This window comes from Perognathus longimembris, chromosome 1, assembly GCF_023159225.1.
Source record: "Perognathus longimembris pacificus isolate PPM17 chromosome 1, ASM2315922v1, whole genome shotgun sequence".
Taxonomy (NCBI): domain Eukaryota; kingdom Metazoa; phylum Chordata; class Mammalia; order Rodentia; family Heteromyidae; genus Perognathus; species Perognathus longimembris.
In genome coordinates this window covers 102,904,311-102,923,831 of record NC_063161.1, presented here as the reverse complement: position 1 = coordinate 102,923,831, position 19,521 = coordinate 102,904,311, and the positions used below count along the sequence as shown (strand labels likewise).

Sequence of the window (19,521 nt, the reverse complement as noted above, 5' to 3'; positions counted from 1 at the left end):
ATGGAGCAGGGTTGCCACACTCATTGCCCTCACGAGGCTTCCACTTAAAGTGAGTGCTGAGATGTACATTACAAGTTGCCTGATAGCTGGATGTCTCTGGATGTCTTTGTGAAGATCAGATGGTTTATCTGTGGTGTGAACTCTCTGATATAGCAGGAGACCTGCACTGTGCTTGAAGTTTTTTTCCATTTTTCAAGTGCTTTGCCTCATTTCTCTGCTATTCTTGGTGTGATGTCTGGATGAAAGATGTTCCTGGTGCTTTCTGAGTGGTCTGACTGAAACTATTTCTGCTTTCATTCAACTCATAACAACTCATGTCCTCTGGAGGAAAGTCCTGAGACATAATAATGCTTGATTTATTTTGGGGGGTTTCCACAGATATATTGAATCCACCATATTTCCACAACAGTTTGGGGTGGGTACTCTGAGATATAAGGAGAGAAGCCTTTTCAGGAAGAGATTTTCTACTTTCACTATAGTTAAGAGCTTGTCCCAGATTCTGAATTTTCTGATGCTGATTAACTTTTGCTATATGATTAAGTGCTTCTCTATATTTAATATAAACAAATGATTTTGTTCCAGTATTCGTTCTGAGGAGCCATTTCTCATGTAAGCTCATCTCATATGCCTTTTCCCTGTATACTGATATTTCAAGAACAGTGGGATGAAACCTACATATGTAGAACCTATGGTGTCACATTTATAAGGAAGGCCTCATTCTTGCATGTCCACATCACATGGTTTTGCAGAGATTCCTGGTTCTATAGTCAATGCTTTGTTGGTGAACAAAATTTGTGATAAATGTTTGCCTTCATTTTCTGGGCTCTTCTCTGAGAGTTTATCAGGGTGGCAGTCATCTAAAAACAAGAAAATTAAATAATAATGCAATTATTAATGAGACTTACATACATATGTTCTGTTATGTATTTGATTTCTTGTTTTCTAGCAGGTACAGGTATGTATAACCATTTGTTTAAAACAATGTATATATAGTCCTTATATACTCCTTGATTTTTAAAAACTATTCTATGGTAGAGAAAAGTAAACTAGAAATAACATGTCTGCAAGGGTGTGCATACACATTTGGCATCCTAAAATACAGCTGTCAAACCAGTGCAGAAAAGAATATAAAGAAAAAATAAAAGGAAAAATTGAGAACAGAGTTTATTAAGTGAACTGCTGGATCCTGGGAACAGTAAAATTGGACAATGATAAGTATAATGGAGATTATCAGCACTTAGTAGGTAACAATGACAACCAGCTCAATAGGGTCTAGATTTTTCTGAGACAAACACAGAATATAGCCAGGTACCAATGGCTCAGACCTGTAATCCAAGCTACTCAGGAAGCTGATGCTCTGAGGATCAGAGTTTGAAGCCAGCCTGGACAAGAAAGTACATGAGACTCTTACCTCAAATTAACCACCAAAAGTAGAACTGTGGATTAAGTGGTAGAGTGCTGGCCTTGAGCATTAAATCTCAGGGATAGCACCTAGACCTTGAGTTCAAGCCCGAATACTAGCACAGAAAGAAAACAAACATAAACTATACTGATAGGGTAAGCTCTAGCCTAAATGATTCTTTATAGAGCCCTGTTTTTTCTATGTACCAATACCAAAATAAACATATAATGGCATTAATCTGAAAGTAGTTACTGCCTACATTATTTATTTCAACAAATGGCACCTGGAGAGTACTCATATCTGAGACTTAATTTTTTTTAAGCAACTTACCATTAAAAGTTCATATTTAGGGCTGGGGATATGGCCTAGTGGCTAGAGTGCTTGCCTCCTATACATGACGCCCTGGGTTCGATTCCCCAGCACCACATATACAGAAAATGGCCAGAAGTGCCGCTGTGGCTCAAGTGGCAGAGTGCTAGCCTTGAGAAAAAGAAGCCAGGGAATAGTGCTCAGGCCCTGAGTCCAAGCCCCAGGACTGGCCAAAATAAATAAATAAATAAATAAAGTTCATATTTAGCTGGATACTTTCTCCTTGGTTACGTGTAAAATAGCTCATAATCTTTAAAAAATCTCCTTACATGATGTAAAAGTTACATGACATAAGTTGGAGTTCTCTTTTCCAAAATATATTCTCATTCTGATACACTAGGCAACTGTCTGGAATATAAATTATGTCAATAGTTCTTATAAAGCAGTGTTCCAGGTGGTACAATGGCACATGCCTGCAATCCTAGAACTTGGGAGGTATAAGCAGGAGGGTCACAAGTTCAAGATAAGCTTGGCATACACACCTTGTAGGTTCAAAACCAGCCAGAATTGCACAGTGAGATGATATCTCAAAAAACCAAGGGCTACGATGTAGCTCCTGGTAGAGCACTTTTCTAACATGTACAAAGCTTTGGTTTTGATCCCCAGCATCACAAAGAAGAAATCAGTATGTCTGAGAATTTCCCAGAGTTCTTTTAGGTAACCATACAATGCCAACGTATACCTAATAAGTCTCAGAAACGTGACTCAGACATTTGCATTTGAGATAGTGTGTTCTGAATGAAGCAATATGAAATATCTCTCCACTGGGCTCTACAATGTAATTGTAAAATGTTAATCATATAGTACATACCACAGGTAAAGGCAAACCATTCTTTCTAGGTGGTTTATAATACAAATGAGTAAAAGCTCACTCAATAACTGTATTTTTTTTTTGCCAGTCGTGGGGCTTGAACTCAGGGCCTGGGCACTGTCCATGAGCTTCTTTTGCTTAAGGAAAGCACTCTATTACTTGTGCCACAGGGCCACTTCCAGCTTTTTTGTCTATGTGGTGCTGAGGAATCGAACCCAAGACATTCTCAGCCCATTCAATAACTGTATTTTGACATACTCAACAAGTGTATAAAAGATGAAGAACAGGTTCAAGTCTCCCAAGCCCACACTATAGAAATAGGAAGCTGAACCAAAAATTCTCTGAGCTAAGGTTATTTTATTTAATGATTTTTATTATATGAACCACCTTTTGTCATTCTTATAACATTATAGTTTTACTTTATAATTTTACTTTCTTGATTTTTTTTTAGACAGTGTCTCACCACATAGTCCAAGCTGGCCTAGAACACACAATTATCCTGCCCAAGAGGCCTCTGAGTGCTGGGATTATGGGTGTATACCACTGCTTCTAGCATTTTCTTGTCATTGATACATGAAACTGAAAAATTTTGCTCTGAGCACTACATTATAATACAAATATTCTGATATATGTGTTTTTATTCTTAAATGCTTCTGGGTACTAAACAGTTTTTATTTTGTTTTGTTTTGTTTTTTGTTTTTGCCAGTCCTGGGCCTTGGACTCAGCACTGCCCCTGGCTTCTTTTTGCTCAAGGCTAGCACTCTGCCACTTGAGCCACAGCGTGCTGTGGGCTCAAGTGGCAGAGTGCTAGCCTTGAGCACAAAAAGCCAGGGACAGGGCTCAAGCGCTGAGTTCAAGCCCCAGGACTGACAAAAAAAAAAAAAAAACTCATAAATTTTGTGTCTGATTTCCTTTGGACTTGTCCCATGCTTTTTCTCTAATTTTTCTTTGTATCTTTCCTATTAAATTTAGTCATGAATAGGGCTGTTTGCTGAGTTGTATGTCCTCTTCATGAATCAGTGAACTTTCTGGCAATATTCAACAACTCACCTGGGGAACTTGGACTTAGAAGTTCATTCTCTTTATTTAATGACCACAGATTGTCTCCTTGTTCCTACTTGAAGATCAGTTTGGGTTTTGTAGAGCAGTACCCTGTAAACAGAAAATAATTCAGAACTTGAATGGGCTGCAAAGTTCCACCATTTCTAAGTGTGCAATAAGGCACAGATTTATAAGTGGCCCACTGCAAGTACTCAATGTAATTGTGAGTGTGTGTGTGTGTGTGTGTGTGTGTGTGTGCGTGTGTGTGTGTATGTACTGGTACTGGGGCTTGAACTTAGGGCCTAGACACTGTCCCTTAGCTTTTTCTACTCAAGGCTAGTGGTTTACCACAGCTCTACTTCTGACTTTTTGCTGGTTAACTGGAGAGTAGGGTGTTATGGACTTTCCTGCCTGGGCTAGCTTCTAACCACGATCCTCAAATCTCAGCCTCCTGAGTAGCTAGGACTACAGGTGTAAGCCACCAGTGCCTGGCTGCAATGTACTATCTGTGAGGGAAATAACAACAATTTGCCGAACCCCACATTTATTAATATTCATAAACAGTCTCCTTAAATCTCTGAATTGCCAGCTGATATAACATTGTATTTAAGATTGTCAAATGTCTTAAGACTCAAATGAGAGAGTTCACAGAGGTTTCTGTAACTGGCCATAACAGAGTTAAAGAAACTTATTTAGCCCTGTGTCAGATATCTTAAAATAACCATATACATGAAATGTTACTGACTTTAGACAACAAGCAGGAATTCTTGAGGACAGAGAAACAAATGAGGATTTGTTTATGAATATCATACGTTACTACTGAGAGAATCTCCAACCCAATACACAAGAAGAACTTTCAAAAGAGCAGCTTAGAGTTTCAATGAGTTGAGGCAAGAGAAGTGGATGTTTAAGGAAGCCATGACAACTAGATTTGTGGATTATAACATCTAAGAAGAAACAGCTGTACGGATAAAATCTTGGAACTTGCAGAAGGGTCTCCTGAGTACTGACTTGTGACAAAGGAAAAGAAACCTTAGCTGTAGGGTTAGATCTGTAATAGAATACAATGCCAAGCATGTGTAGGGCTCTAAATTCTTTAAATACTTATGAAACCACTATCACCCTGAATAACCAAAGCAATGTCTAGTAAAAACAAGTCTGGTGGCATCACAATATAGTACAGATCTGTAATGATCAAAACAATATAGAATTATCATAAAATCAGACTCAGAGACCAATGAAACAGAAATCAATCCATGACATCATCTATAGCCACAATGGGGAAAGGACAATCTTTTCAATAATTTATGCATTGTCCCATGCAGAATTATATGTAAGATCTGAAACTATAAAACTACTAAAAAAACAAGAAAAGATTCATGACATTGGACTGAGCAAGGATTTTTGTGTAAGATCACAAAAGTAAAGGCAATGAAAGTACAAACTAAAAAATGATACTATATCAAGCTAAATAAAACTTCTTCATGGGCTGGGGATATGGCCTAGTGGCAAGAGTGCTTGCCTCACATACATGAAGCCCTGGGTTCAATTCCCTAGCACCACATATACAGAAAATGGCCAGAAGTGGCGCTGTGGCTCAAGTGGCAGAGTGCTAGCCTTGAGCAAAAAAAAAGCCAGGGACAGTGCTCAGGCCCTGAGTCCAAGCCCCAGGACTGGCCAAAAAAAAAAAAAAAAAAAAAACTTCTTCACAGCAAAAGAAACAATCAACAGAGTGAAGAAACAATCAATAGAGTGGGAGGAAATATTTTCAAACCCATACATCTGAAAAAGGGCTAATACACAAAGAACTCAAACAACTCAATAGCAAAAAACCAACTCCATTACAAAACGGGCAAAGGACCAGAACAGAAATTTCTCAAAAGAAAATATATGTAAGACCAATAGATATATGGAAAAAATATCAACATATTCAGTCATAAGAAAAATTGACACTAAAGGCACAACATTACCTCACCTGTTAGGTATTATTCAGAACAAAAGAATATGGAGGGAAGGGAACCCTAGCACACTATTGATGAGATGTAAATTAGTTCAGCCATTATGAAAACCAGTATGTAAAACCTTCAAAAAATTTAAATAGTGGGACAAAGAGTGAACAAGTACATCAGTGATTCTAGACAGTAGGTTGAAAATGAAAGATACAACCTGGTTGGGGGACAGGAGGGAAAAACTGGGAGAAAGTAAGGGAAGGGGTAACACTGTTCAAAAAGAAATGTACTCATTACCTGACTTACGTAAATGTAATCCTTCTGAGCATCACTTTTACAATAACAATAAAAAATAAAAATAGTTGTATTGTTGGCTGGCTCTTACCAGAAGGCTGAGATCTGAGGATCTAGGTTTGAAGCCAATCCAGGCAGTCAGATATATCTGAGAGAGTCTTATCTCCAATTAACCACCACCAACAACAGGGACAAAAAATCTAGAAGTATGGCTTAAGTGATGAGTGCCAACCTTGAGTGGAAAAAGTCAAGCAAGAACACTAGACTAAGTTCAAGCTCCAACACCAAACAATAAAAAATATTTTAACTTGTTTTAAAAGTTTTAAGTACACACACACACACACACACACACACACACACACATACACAATGTCTATGGAGCACAATTTCTGCTCTAGCAATGGTCTCCAGGTAACTTAGCCTAAATGTCAATCTTTCTAAACCTCTTTCAGAGAGCTTTTTCTTTATACTGTCTTCTATATAGGATCAGAATAACCACCAGACCTGTCCTTCCTCCACACATAAAGAGGGGTCAAAGGACAGGTGACAGTTCATTCAGAGACAAGAAGGACAACCGTCAAGATCAGAAGGAACTACCAAAAAACAGTAACCAGAGCAGGATCATTAACAGTTCTTATGGATGTTACACATCTGTCCACTAGATGGAGCTATTACATATCCTCTGGCTTTAGCTCATAGCTGTCCTCTGTTCACATTTCTTTCAGACACAAGCATTGTGGTTCCTTGTTTTATTTATGTGCTTCAAGTGCACCTAATGACATCCATGCCTCAGTACAGTGATGGCTTCTCATTTTCAACTTGCAACAGCAAGCTTCTATATACCTTATTGGATCATGAAGGAATACCAGACCATGAGAGCCTGATGTACATACAAATCTGAAGGATGCTTCAGGCCTGCTGTGACAGAACTTGGCCTGCTCATACCATGCTGCCATTGTATTCTGTTTGTAGTAGTCCTATGTTAGGTGGTGGTTATTCTACAAGGTTGTCTTCTAGAATGCCAAACAGGAAGCAGGAAAATCTCTTGAAGCTCCTGAGCTTCCAAGTTTTGCCATTATTTATCCAGGTTTCCCATCCTTGGGGAGGGGGAGGTATTCAGGACCATGAAGTTAGACCTCATGCCCCGTCCCTCCTCTTTTCTATAGTAGAAGTTACGATTTCTTCTTGAATTCTCTGGAAACTCCCACTTTATCCTATAATCCCCTTTCGTGTGAAAGTTTTTTTTTTTCTTATCTTTTCCTGTGGGAGAAGATAATAAGGACTTTAACTATATAGTTGAACTTGTAGATTTAAATTGGAATATCAAATCTGCATTTTTGTGTCATTTTTTTGTAATGATGTAACTTGTCACTTACTGAGTATCTATAATGTTTACTGTAATGCTACCACATTTATTAGTAATATATTTAATTCTTTTGGGAGCTGTGTGAGGTAGTCATTATTATCCTTGTTTTACAGATGAGGAAAATGATGCAAATAAGTGAAATAAATATCCCCAAGGTAAATCTAAATCTGAATTCAAAACCAAAGTTCCTCTTCTTCTATTGCCACTCTGGAATTTACTCAAAAGACTACTAAAGCTTCAACAAAAAGGAGTGTCTGCTGTTTTTTAAAAAGTTGTGTTAAGGGGCTGGGAATATGGCCTAGTGGAAAGAGTGCTTGCCTTGTATACATGAGGCCCTGGGTTCGATTCCTCAGCACCACATATACAGAAAATGGCCAGAAGTGGCGCTGTGGCTCAAGTGGCAGAGTGCTAGCCTTGAGCAAAAAAGAAGCCAGGGACAGTGCTCAGGCCATGAGTTCAAGGCCTAGGACTGGCCAAACACACACACACACACACACACACACACACACACACACACACACAAAAAGTTGTGTTGACAAAATATATGACAACTGTTGATTGTAAATAATTATATAACCTTTGATTATAATCTCCATTTAGAATTCTTCCTTAGTAAAAATAAATGAAGTTAATGTACTTTGAAAAAAAAAAAGATTAAGCAATGGACAAGAGAAAAGGGTATGAGTGGGAGGGAACATTAACAGGGGCCCAAGAATTAGGAACCCTACAGAGAACCACGCAGGGCTTCAAACAGCCCACCCCAAGAGTCCTACCTCCTGATGCCAAGAAAGGCTTTCCTCCTAGTCCTTCTGACCTAGGTAAATAGCTAAATCTACAAATGCGTATTTCATGACCTTTATATTATTCTTCCTTGTAAATTGTAACACTTTGTGCATAAGTCTTGAGGAAGACTGAAAATTTCTCTCTTCCCAGTCTTGCCCAAAACTATAACTAAATTCATGTTCCTGTTTTATTAAAAATAAAGAATGAGAAGAAAAGAAACCAAGAAAAGATAAGCAAAACATTTTCACATAGGATCTGTATGTAAGCCAACCACTAATGACTCATGCCTGTAATCATAGCTACTCAGAAGGCTGAGATGTAAGAATCACTGCCCAAAGCCAGCCCTTGCACATAAATATGAGACACTTATCTCCAAATAAGCAAAACATTGGAACTGGAGGTGTGGCTCAAGTGGTAGAGTGCTAGCCTTGAGTGAAAAAGCTAAGTGAGAGGCCCTGGGGTCAAGCAGGGCAGGGCCCCCCTCTTCACTCACTCATTCTCTCTCATGCTCTCTTTCTCTCTCTTTCTCTCTCTCTCTCACACACACACATACACATATACACACACAGCACTGGTTTGTATGTGCAAGTTCATAGAAGCTTTATTCATAATAGCTCCAAACTAAAAACTCTGTTGCATCTATTAACTGATAAAGAATAACAAATTGTGATAGATGCACACAAAGGAATACTCACAGAAAAAAAAAACTGCTAATACAAATAAACATGCAAGAGCCTCAAGAGCACAATGTTTAGCCAGGTGCCAGTGGCTCATGCCTGTGATTCTAGCTACTCAGGAGGCTGAGAGCTGAGGATTGCAGTCAGAAGCAGGTCCAGGCAGAAAAGTCCCCATGTGCAAACACTACTCTTTCATTAAAATTAGCTTAGCAGTAAATACTCTGTATTACATTAATGTACTTTTCTTAGTAATGTTGTTTACTCCTTGGTACAAAAAAACCCATAGCAAACAGTCAAAGAGATGAGATGTTTTAACATTTTTGTTTGTTCTAACTGAATGTATTTCTCAAAAAAAAAAAAAAAAAGCCTTTTTAGGGGTGGAAATGTGGCTTGGTGGTAGAGTGCTTGCCTAGCATGCATGAAGCCCTGGGTTTGATTCCTCAATACCACATAAACAGAAAAGGCCAGAAGTGGCGTGTGAGCTAAAGAAGCTAACTGTGAGCAAAAGAAGCTCAGGGACAGTGCTCAGGCCCTGAGTTCAAGCCCCAGGAGTGGCAAAAAAAAAGTGACTTTTTAATGACTCATCTGTGAAACAGTGAACTAGTGAACTAATTGTATATACTCTTTTCCTCCTGTCAGCAATTGTCTCCTAAAATGTCACAGAACCTTTAACATTCAGTGTTTTTAATGCTTCCCAGAGTATATTTTTAAGAAAATAGGTAACTTTGAAAACCCAACAAAGTACCTTCCTTCTTAGATTTTCTAAAGTCAGGATAAAATCACCAGTGTCTCAGGTGGTGAGCAGAACACTATCTGCAAAGAGAATGGAAGAGAGGGATTGGAGTCATCTAGGAAAAGGAGATCAACAGAATTTCCTGTATTTGTTTGTTTGTTTGTTTTGCCAGTCCTGGGCCTTGGACTCAGGGTCTGGAGCACTGTCCCTGGCTTCGTTTTGCTCAAGGCTAGCACTCTGCCAACTTGAGCCACAGTGCCACTTCTGGCCATTTTCTGTATATGTGGTGCTGGGGAATCGAACCCAGGGCTTCATGTATATGAGGCAAGCACTCTTGCCACTAGGCCATAATCCCAGCCCCTAATCAACAGAATTTCCATCTGCTTTTCATACCCATTACCTTAAGACTTCCACTCCCAAATTAAAGCAGTTAACTGGCTTTTTCTACCCAACCTTCCCTAGTCCTCTCCAGCTCATGCATTTAGTCCTAAAACAAACTCAAACCTCTTATTGCCAGACAGACTGCAGTGGCTCCTGAAGATAGACCTGTGTCTAAGTCTGGGTCATTTGAAACAGGAGGGTCAGGACCTGCTTCTTCCTGGTCTAGTGTCCCTGCTCTGAAGCCCTGGAGAGAAGTTTAAGAACAAGAAGTGTTTTCTTCCAGGTAAAGCTCCTATACATGAGGCCCTGGTTTCCTACTTCACAAAGGGTGAAGATGTACTTCAAAGAGCTGGAACTAAAACAATTTCATTTTAGGGGCAAAATTTTGATTCTTTGGAATTCATTACACCAAAGACCAAACAATGTCAGCTTAACATTGAAGTAACACTACAAATCTTAGAATACATAGGACACACGGGAAGTTCCCATTTGCATTCACTTCCCATTCCATCCTAGTGTGTGTGAGGACAGATCAACTCTGCTCAGGGTTGGGCAGGTAACTGCTGGCTTAAAGCAGGTGTGTTGTCAGAAAACCGAGACTAGAGGCAAATCACACCTGCCCTGGAATCTGCATGGTCCTTCACCTTTAACTTGTGACCTTGGTGCTTAGCTCCACCAACCCCAGCCTCGGTTATTTTTACATGATAATAGTTAATGCCAATTTCACAGTGAGATGTGACGTTTACACAAGCCAGCCAATGAAACAGCCGGGTCTTCTAAACACTGTAGCAGTTGCCAATTACTATGAGGCTTAGTAACCGCACCCTTGGCTGTTTGTGTTACAGGTGATGACATCTATGTTTCACAGCAACAGCAGGTGGTTAGTGGTTACCCACACATTCACGATCCGATGAGAACCTCTGCCTCTGCTTGCCGGTGACCAGGCTGGAATGATCCGAGTCTTCCCAGCTCCAGAGCTGGAGAAGGCTTCACTTCAGGCCCAGCGCCCAAGCGTTCCGGGTCTGTCATCAACCTTGCAAGCGTGCTCAGGTCGAGCTCAAGCCCCTGCACTTGCCAGCCCGCCCCAGCTCCGGCCTAGGGCGCAGCCAGACCCGCACCCCGGATTCCCAAGGATGGGGAGGGAGGTACCTCCCCAAGGGCCTCCCGACCTTCAAGGGCCAAACTCACAAGAAATTCCAGCCCCCCTTCTTCCGAGCACAAGCAACACCCCCTTACGGACTGCTTCCCGGGCTCTCGCCCCAAGTGCACGCCCCTTCTTCCCGAACACACCCTGAGATCGCGGACAGCCAGTGCTCAGGCCAAGGAGCTCATTGAGGATGCAGGGCAACTGGGTGCACATGCGCAGAAAGCAGCGTGAAATTCCATGGCCAGGATGCAATGGCGGTGAAACATTTAGGACTACATTTCCCATAAGCCTCTGCATCCACATTAGTTGCGCCTCAGCTTTTCCCTGCCTTGGAAAGCTGAAAGATACGGTTGTTGAATGTCCTTGTCAACAGGTTCTAGGAACTTGAAGCAGTTAAGGATTAAACCTGACTTCTATCACCAAATGATACAGAGGAACCTTTTGATTTGGTCTTGATGAAACAACAGCAGTTTGCAAGTTCCCTCCTAGGACTTTAGGAAATGGTCAGAGAAACTAAATTTGGGCTGAATATTGATAGGTTAAGGAAAATCACCATTACGTTTGTGAAATAAATGGCATTGTATAGGAACTGTTGATTTAAATTATATGTATACAATATATAGTTACATGTGTACATATGTAATTATATGCATACATATGTATACATATGTATACATATACAAGAAAGATAAAATTCCATATTCTTGTTAAATTTAGGATTAGGGCTACCTTGTGAAAACAAGAAATAATAGCACACTAGAGAAAGGCAATAGTTGTTCCAAAAAAGCAAAGGAGGACTGGCAAGGCATCCTGTGAATAGTATGGTAGGGGGTCACTATTACTGGGAAGCCTATAGTGAAGGCAGGGCATTATTACTAGAATCAGACGGAAAATGCCACCCTCTATAGGAGCTATAGTCTTAAGAAAAAGCCTTAATGTTCTCCTTGGAGCACAGGAGCAGGAGTTAATACTCTTTGATCACTGTTAATTGTTGGTGTGGATCATAGGCTTTTATTGTAAGATATTTTTCCATGTTCATTTGTCCTTTGAATAAGTTGGGATGTTGGGAACTGGGCAGTTTGACTCCTTCAATGGACTGTTGTTAGACATAAAAGCACCCATCCCAGAAGACCATGCTGACACAGTCATGTACCAGAAAAGTAGTTTATTGCCAGCCTTGGCTGACAAGGCCACTTCCCCATGGGGGAGAGAGAAATGGTGACCATCCTTTGTTCAGGGTTAAATTTATGGGGGGAGGGGAATAGGGATAAAACACTGCTCTGAATGAAGTGGGACTCCCCACCACCACCCTTCCCAGGGCTGAAGGCCAGCTTCAGTTAGGCCTGGCCAGATCAACTGGTTTTGTAGGACGGGCTGAGGATCTAAGATGGAGGGAATGCTGCTTTGAGTAGAGGGCAGTCAGCCAAACACTATCTCTGGCAGCCAGTTAGACTGTTCTCATAGCCTGCTGGTTTTCTTGAGCACTCCCAACAATGAACAGAGAAAGCTACACTGCAACCACAGCACTCTACCAAAGCAGAACCCTAGCTCAAGGAGGCAATATTCCAACAACTTTTCCGAAAGTCTTGCACTGGATTCTCTTTACCATCAAAAGTCTTAGTGAACTCTAGGAGCCATTTTCACCAGCTGGTGTGTGTGTGTGTGTGCGTGTGTGTGTGTGTGTGTGTGTGAGAGAGAGAGAGAGAGACTTCCCCTGATGACTCAGCAGAAGCCTTTTGATTAGTGTAAACACATTGCTTAATTTGCATGAAAAGCTGTGAGTAATTGGTGCAAACACCCTGGACTAGTGCCCCTCTGACTAAAAATAGACTGGCTAATGGAGAAACACCCTGTCTTTGCTGCCCCCTAGTGTTTCAATATCAAGCCCACCAAAAGGTTTCTTTCAATGATGGAGAGTGAATAAAACCAAACACAAGGTTATAATGATGTCAGAAGAAATCTCACTGAAAGCCGTTGAACAATAGAGTAGTTGGCTAATCTGGAAAATCAAGAGAAAATAAAAGCAGCAGCAGTAACACAAGAGTTAGCTGAAGGACACAGAGTAGAGGTAAAGAAGTCTGGGAAAAGCTGTGGAAAAAAAAAATGAGATCTAGTTTCTTTGTAACGAGTTCCAGGGAGCTATCAAGCCTAAGGCGACACCCCAGACCTGATAGCTATAACACCAGCCACTGTTGAAGGCTAGTTCCAAAACTTTCAAGTTCCAATACCCAAGGCCCATTCAGGCTGTAACGCTAGCAGGTGCTATGTACTGCTGCTGGAAGTGAAGGATTACAATAGTTGCTAAAAGCCACAGGACTGGTAATCTAAGTCCAGATCAGCTCTACCGGTCTTGTCTAGGTTTCATGTATTCCAAGGCCTGGGATTACCAGTCCTGGAAGAGTTGCTCATGATTCCTATTCAGGTAAACCGAAGGACCACCCAACTGCTTGAGAACAGTTGTCTGTTTTGTTTTTTTTTCTTATCTGTACTGTGGGTGATAAATTCATGAATTCATTGCCAAGACCAATGTCATGAAGCATTTCTCCAAGTGTGTGTGTGTGTGTGTGTGTGTGTGTGTGTGTGTGTGTGCATTAGGGCTTGAAGTCAGGGGCCAGTGCTCTTGGTTGGCTTTTTCAATCAAAGCAGACACTCTACCATTGAGCTACAGATCTACTTCTGACTGTTTTTTCTTTTTCTTTTTCTTTCTTTCTTTTTTTTTTTTTTTTTTTTTTTGCTGGTCAATTGGAGATGAGACTCTTTGGATTTTTCTGCCTAGACTGGCTTCAATTGAGCCTCAATCCTCAGATCTCAGCCTTCTGAGTAGCTGGGATTATAAGCATAATCCTACACCAAGATCCAATATTTTCTTACAGGAGTTCTAAAGGTTCAGATGTGTTATATTTATGTTTTAATCTAGTCAATTAGTTTTGGTTTTATGGTGTAAGATAAAGATCCAACTTCATGCCTTTGCATCGAGATATCCAGTTTTCCTAGCAGTAGTCTTTTCCTTGTTGTGTTCTCTGTGTTGAAGATCAGTTGAATATATAAATAGGAATTTATTTCATGGTTTTCAGTTCTGTTCCCCTGATCTCTGTCTTTATGCTGGTACTATAGTGTCACAACAATTTTTTTTTTAATTAAGTAATATGACATCTGCTTGCTCTTTCTCTCATGATTGTTCTGGCTATTTTGGATCCTCTACAGTTCTACATGAATTTAAGAATTGAGCTTCTGCACGGCAAAGAACATAGCTTGCAAGATAAACAGAAAGCCCACAGACTGGGAGAAGATCTTTACCGGCCATTCAACGGACAAAGGCCTCATATCTAAAATATATGCAGAACTAAAAAAATTACTTTCCTCCAAAACAAAACCGCAAAGAACTAAAAACCCACTCATCAAGTGGGCTAAAGACCTACAAAGAGACTTCTCTGATGAGGAAATGAGAATGGCCAAGAGACATATGAAAAAGTGCTCTACATCACTGGCCATAAAGGAAATGCAAATCAAAACAACACTGAGATTCCATCTCACCCCAGTAAGAATGTCATATATCAAGAAAACTAACAATAACAGTTGTTGGATGGGATGTGGCCAAAAGGGAACCCTACTTCATTGTTGGTGGGAATGTAAACTGGTTCAGCCACTCTGGCAAGCAGTATGGAGATTCCTCAGAAGGCTAAATGTAGAACTCCCCTATGACCCAGCAACCCCACTTTTGGGTATTTATCCAAAAAACTACAAACAAAATCAAAGTAAAGCCACCAGCACAACAATGTTCATTGCAGCGCAATTTGTCATAGCTAGAATCTGGAAGCAACCCAGATGCCCCTCCGTAGACGAATGGATCAGGAAAATGTGGTACATATACACAATGGAATTTTATGCCTCTATCAGAAAGAACGACATTGCCCCATTTGTAAGGAAATGGAAGGACTTGGAAAAAATTATACTAAGTGAAGTGAGCCATACCCAAAGAAACATGGACTCTATGGTCTCCCTTATTGGGAATAATTAGTTTTATAATAAAAACTTAAAAAAAAAAAAGAATTGATTCCTCCAGCTGGGAATGTGGCTTAGCAAAAGCAACCTAGCATGCAATGAAGCCCTGGATTCCATTCCCCAGCACCAAATAAACAGAAAAGAAAAGGCTGGAAGTAGTGATGTGGCTCAAGAGGTAGAGTGCTAGCCTTGAGCAAATAGAAGGCAGGGGCAGTACTCAGACCCTGAGTCCAAGCCCCAGGACTGGCAAAAAAAAAAAAAAAAAATGATTCCTTACATTAAAAATAAAAAAAACACATTGGATTTTGTTTTAGGTATTGAGTTGACCTCCAAATTTCTTTGTATACTATGGAATTTTTAGCAATATGAAATCTTCTAATCCACGACCATAGAATGTTTTTTTCATTCTTCTGTCATCTTTAATTTCTTCCACCAGTGTTTTGTAGTTTTCAGTAGTGAAATTTTTATCTTAAATATTATATATTTACTGTATTTTGTGCTGTTGCTAGGACTTGAAATCAGAGACTTATGCTTTTGCTTAGCCTTTTCCACTTAAGGTGGGAGCTCTACCCTTTGAACCATAACTCATAACTCTGTATCTGGCATTTTGCTGGTTAATTGGAGATCAGACTGGTATATTTTTCTGCCCATGCTGGCTTTCAAAAATGGCCCTCAGATTTCAGCCTCCTGCATAGATAGATTCAGTATTAGATACTAGCACTCGTCTTTTTAACAATTTTAAACAGGATTTTTCCCTCACTTTTCAAATAGTTGATGATTGGTGTATATAAATGCATCTTGTTCTAGTATATCTCTACATCATGATACTTTGCTGAATTTAACTTATTTATTTATCCTAACAGTTTCAGGCTTTTCTGTATAGCAGGTCATATTATCCAAAAGCAAGCTCAAATTTAACTATTTCTTTCTAACCAGTATCCATTTTAATTCTTCTTCTCGAGATATTTCCCTAGTCAGGATTTTATTAAATAGTGGTGAGAGTGGGCATCCTTGACTTATCAAAGATGTGTTCCACACTGGCCTTGAACTCATGAGCCTCTTCCTTTAGTCTCCAGAGTTATTGGAATTACAAGTGTGTACAATAATTGTTGGATTATATTGAATAGTCTTTTAGTTTTGTCTCTTCTAGAGTTTTGTGTAAAAAAATCAAATGGTGTATCACCTTTCCTGTCTGGGTTTTTCTTTACTTAGGATAAAGCCTTTGAGATATTTTTTCATTGAGCATCAACAAAGCAATATCATGTTTATGAGATCACAAAGTGCGCCTTGTACTCTGTAACTTCAAATGCTATCTGAATCCAAGACTTCTATTCTCCAAAATCATAAAAACATAAATTTAGCCAGGTACTGGTAACTCATACTGGCTCAATGTCTCTTTTTTTTTCTTTTGCCAGTCCTGGGGCTTGAACTCAAGGCCTGAGCACTGTCCCTGGCTTCTTTTTGTTCAAGGGTAGCACTCTGCCACTTGAGCTGGCCGTTTTCTGTATATGTGGTGCTGGGGAATCGAACCCAGGGCCTCATGTATACAAGGCAAGCGCTCTTGCCACTAGGCCATATCCCCAGCCCCGGCTCAATGTCTCTTAAGTACAATAAATAATAAAGGCACAGAGCTGTAGAGTGAATGCAAAATGGCACAGCCACTTTGAAAGCCAATTTGGCAGTTACTCATGATATACTTTTTTTGTGAGATTCAGTGGTTCTACTTATTCTGTGGCTTTTAACCCAAGAGAATGAAGACATACATCCCTATCATAAACATAAAGATGAATTATTATTGATGGGAATCATCTGTGTACACATCAACCAGAGAATAGATAAGTGGGAGATAAACAGTATCACTATTCATAATAAATAAACAAACAGACAGACAAATAATTAAAGTCGGGTACCAGTGGTACCTGTACAATATCTGTACAGTATCTGTAATTCTGCTACTCAGAAGGCTAAGATCTGAGAATTATGGTTCAATAGCCAGTCTATGGGACTCTTACTCTCAAAGAACCACCAAAAAGCCAGAAGCGGAGCTGTGGTTCAAGTGGTAGAGCACCAGCCTTGAGCAAAAAAGCTAAGGGACAGCTCCTAGGCAGTGAATTTAAGCACCAGTACAGGCATGCAAACACACACACACACACACACACACACACACACACACACACACACATTGAATGACACTCTTTGATTTCTAGTCTTGCAAACTATGTAGCTCTGGGCAATTCTCTTACACTTTTAAGTCTAAAATCTTTTTTTTTTTTTTTGCCAGTCCTGGGCCTTGAACTCAGGGCATGAGCACTGTCCTTAGCTTCTTTTAACTCAAGGCTAGCACTTTGCCACTTGAGCCACAGCACCCCTTCTGGCTGTTTTCTATATATGTGGTGCTGGGGAATCGAACCCAGGGCTTCATGATACGAGGCAAGCGCTCTTGCCACTAGGCCATATTCCCAGCCCTCCAAATTCTTAAAAGTATTCAGTGAGTCAGAAATAATGACTAGACTTCCAACCCTAATCAACTGTGTGGAAAGAGGGCCTTTATGGAAGTAATTATGATTCAACAAAGACATAAGGTAGCCGAATAGATATGTATCCTTGCAAGAAACCATCACTGGGAGATCCTGTGAGGTCAGGATAATGAGAGCGTGACTAGCACCACATGTGGTAATGGGCATGTGTGAAAACACAGCAGCATTTGTGAAGAGTAGAGACCACCACCTGATGCCAGTGGCACAGGCCAGTAATCCTAGCTACTTGGGAAGCAGACATCTGAGACTGTTTGTAGCCAGCCCGGGCAGGAAAATCTGTGTGACTGTTATCTGTATGACTCTTATCTTATCCACTGAACCAGCAAAAATAAAAATAAAAAGGAAGTGGAGGTGTGACTCAAGTAATAGAGGATAAGTCTTGAGTGGAAAAGCTAGGAGACACTATCAGGGCCTTGAGTTCAATCCTAGTACCAGAAGGGAAGAGGAAGGAAGGAAGGAAGGAAGAAAGGAAGGAAGGAAGGAAGAAAGGAAGGAAGGAAGGAAGGAAGGAAGGAAGGAAAGGAAGGAAGGAAGGAAGGAAGGAAGGAAGGAAGGAAGGAAGGAAGGAAGGAAGGAAGGAAGGAAGGAAGGAAGGGGCAAGGAAAGGAAAAGAAAAGAAAGGAAAGGAGGGAGGGAGGGAAGGAGGGAGGAAAGAAGGAAGGAAGGAAGGAAGGAAGGAAGGAAGGAAGGAAGGAAAGGAAGGAAGGAAGGAAGGAAGGAAGGAAGGAAGGAAGGAAGGGGCAAGGAAAGGAAAAGAAAAGAAAGGAAAGGAGGGAGGGAGGGAGGGAGGGAGGAAAGAAGGAAGGAAGGAAGGAAGGAAGGAAGGAAGGAAGGAAAGAAGGAAGGAAGGAAGGAAGAAAGGAAGGAGAGGAGTGAGAGGAGAAGGGAGGGGAGGGGAAGGAAGTGGAGGGGAGGGAAGAAGGGAAGGGAAAGAATGATGAAAGAAAGAGAGATGAAGAAAAAGGAAATAGGAGAGTGAGGGAGAGAAGGAAGGGCGGGCAGGAAGGAAGGGAGGAAGGGAAGACGGGAGGGAGGAAGGCAGGGAGGGAGGGAGGAGAGAAAGAGAGAGAAAAGGAAGGGAGGAAAAGAAGGAAAGAGAGAGAAAGGAAGAGAGAGAGAATAGAGAATCGAGAAATGGTGGGCTCCTTCTAGACAGTGGACACAGAATTTCCACTGCCTGCCTGATAATTCCTTCCCCTGTTACCTGGCCCTCATAAGCTGCTCGTCCTTTGAAAGCAGGGCCAAATATTCAGTCAGACTATTGATGATGTTCTTGTATCACCTTCCTGTGGTTGTATCTATACTATCTCTGTAAACTTATCTGAGTATATTGGAAACCGTCTATACTGGTATTAGAACTAGGAAATTGAAAGGGAATACCAAAATCGAGAGACACAGGGTAAAAAAAGACAAACAACTACAAAAGCAATATTTTCAAAACTGTTTGGTGTAAGTGAACTGAACACCTCATGGGGGGAAAGGGAGAGGGGGAGGAGGGAGGGGGGAATGAGGGACGATGTAACAAACAGTACAAGAAATGTATCCAATGCCTAACATATGAAACTGTAACCTCTCTGTACATCAGTTTGATAACAAAAATTTGAAAAAAAAACAAAAACAAATATTCAGTCAGTGTCTTTGTTGCCCTATAGAAGTAATGGCATTGACAAATCAGGCTCATTCTGGAGAAGATGATCAAGAACTGCTTCTGGCTGTGCATACGTGCCCCTACCTAGTTTTGTGGTTATTGTTATTGTTGTTTGTGGTGACGGGACTTGAACTCAGGCCTTTTGCTTGTGAAGCATGTCCTCTAGCAAATCAACCTCTCAGCTTCCTCTTTTGACATTCATAGCCCAAGCTGGTTTCAGTCTTGCTTTGTAACCCAGATTCTGGTCTCACACTGGCCATATGAAGCGCCAGGCTAACTTAACCATCATGAGCAATCACCAGGTCCAGCTTTACCTGGGCTTTTCTGCCTGTGCTCCAAAGGTCTAGAGTCAGAGGAGGTCTCTTTTCATGTGAGATTTCT

General features: G+C 40.7%; 1 long non-coding RNA gene across 1 annotated transcript; it reads right to left on the bottom strand.

Annotated features, from left to right (window-relative positions):
• Window positions 1-365: 365 nt before the first annotated feature.
• On the bottom strand, window positions 366-10,981 carry LOC125355499. The gene is made up of 4 exons (XR_007211666.1): window positions 10,956-10,981; window positions 10,699-10,901; window positions 3,633-3,734; window positions 366-857 (listed from the first exon to the last, which is right to left on the bottom strand). It is a non-coding gene; the product is annotated as an uncharacterized LOC125355499 (long non-coding RNA).
• Window positions 10,982-19,521: the final 8,540 nt, after the last annotated feature.